Raw genomic sequence first — 2,100 nt, 5'->3', positions numbered from 1 at the left:
CACAAACACAAACCCACACACCACACACACACACACACACACACACACACACACACACACACACACACACACACACACACACACACACACACACACACACACACACACACACACACACACACACACACACACACACACACACACACACACACACACACACACACACACACACACACACACACACACACGTTACAACCTCTCACCACGCACACATACACACACAGGTTACAACCTGTCAACACACACAGAGTGTTCATGGTGCCTGGAAATTAGAGCTTCGACAACATGTAGCTGACTGGCCAGACAGGTCACAACCTCTCACCCCCCCACACACAAAACACACACACACATCTGTCACTGTGACCTCTGACTCCCACATTGAATGTTTTTTCAGGGTACAGAGGCAGGAGAACACCCCTGCTGACCCCAACTCTCCCCTCTCTCGCTTTTAGCTACATTTCCGCAGACCTTTTAGTCATGATGACTTGTGTTTAATTCTCACCTCGATAGGATTTCTTCAACTGCTTAGACAACATTGTTTCTGCACACAGATGTTATGTTAACAAGCTTGACGTTGTAGGAAGTGCAATGTAGGTCACTCCTGAACAGACTGGATGTTTGACTGGATGAACCAGTTGTTTGGCTTTGAACTAGGCGGGTGAGCAAAACCAGACACAACATTTCAAGCTTTGGAGTTTGGCTCCACCTGCTGGTCAGTTACAACCATCAGGCTTCGTTTTAGTTTCAGTAGTCGATAGTTCCTGTCTGGCAGGACCTACCAAGCCAGAGCTCATATCAATTTCTACAAATATTAAACATATAAACTAAAGCCTACATTTTATACTAACCCCAACTGTGCTATGAAAAAATATCAGCCTTTTCTTTCTTTTTTTCTGGACTCAATACGTTCCTAAATCAGAAGCAACTCAATCCATTAAAAACAATTGTGGCATTATGATAAATAGCAAATTGTCTTTATTAGTGGACATGAAATACTACTTATAAACAGAAAGTGCTTAGATTAAAATTTAAAAATAAAGAATCTGTTGAAATAAAATATTAGAACAAAGACATGTACATTTGGCTTAAACTAAAACTTTAACATTAACGTTTGACAACTTTACTTACATTTCATACATATTGAAGGAAGATCATGAACATGAAAGCTAGTAATAATACAGTCGACAGACAGACGGAAATCACCCTGTGGACTCCTCCTTCATACTTTATGTTGCAGCTACCAGACCTTAGTTACCCACCATTCTTGTGATTTACAACAAACCCCAGCAGCATTAAAGCTGCCCCAAGAGATGCTAAATCCTGCCCAAAACTGAGGAGAAACGTCACCAGTGGGTTTTGTTTTGTTCACTCTAAATATGTTAACCACTCTAAAATCTGGACTTATCCTTCAAACCAATTTCTACTTCTAATACGTGCAAAAAGCTGCCTTCGAGTTTTGGGGAGGATTTCACATCACTGAGATGATCTTAATTTCACATACTAAGACACTTTGTTTTTACATACACTAACCATTCTTCAGGTTCACCTCCTTCACAGCCTCACACAGGTGGAGTTAGCTTCACACCACTCACTGTATTACAGACTCTAGTGATCAGCAGCCTCACCTGAATCACACGCCTTTATCATCAGCGAGGAAAACACACACCAGAGATACTTCTATGTAAACCCTCTGACGTAAACGCTGCAATCCAGGCAAGACCACTTGGCACGTGCGCGTTATGCACACATACAATGTCTCCTTTGTTTAATCACAGCAGACGGTAAAAAGTCATCTTCATTCAAAATAATGCAAACTTAAGTTGAGCTTCAAAGCAACTTAAGTGCACTAAAAACAGATTGGCATTGAGGACAAAACAACTAAACAAAACAAACAGAAACGAACACATTTTCCTCATGCCACTTTTGCTCTAAAAGCTAAATACGGAAATGCATTTAATAATTTAAGTTGATTACATTATGTCACATTAAAACATTTAAATCCTCAACTAGAAGACGATTGAATACTTCTCACAGACTCTCCAGGCAAATGAAATCTCAATGTCAGGAGTGCAAACATTGTTTCAAACGCCATTTGACTTA

At 40.4% G+C, this 2,100-nt stretch overlaps 1 protein-coding gene across 3 annotated transcripts in view; it reads right to left on the bottom strand.

Annotated features, from left to right (window-relative positions):
• Window positions 1-958: 958 nt before the first annotated feature.
• The window catches only part of rgl3a (ral guanine nucleotide dissociation stimulator-like 3a), a 22,760-nt gene continuing 21,618 nt past the window's right edge, over window positions 959-2,100 (bottom strand). For all 3 annotated transcript variants that reach the window (XM_032527315.1, XM_032527325.1, XM_032527334.1), the window contains one exon: window positions 959-2,100. This exon is cut by the window's right edge and continues 796 nt beyond it. The gene's annotated coding sequence lies outside the window, so the exon portion shown is untranslated.

This window comes from Etheostoma spectabile, chromosome 2 (assembly GCF_008692095.1).
Source record: "Etheostoma spectabile isolate EspeVRDwgs_2016 chromosome 2, UIUC_Espe_1.0, whole genome shotgun sequence".
Lineage (NCBI taxonomy): Eukaryota > Metazoa > Chordata > Actinopteri > Perciformes > Percidae > Etheostoma > Etheostoma spectabile.
Note: the sequence above shows the minus strand (reverse complement) of the source record. Positions and strands in the feature narration are given on the sequence as shown.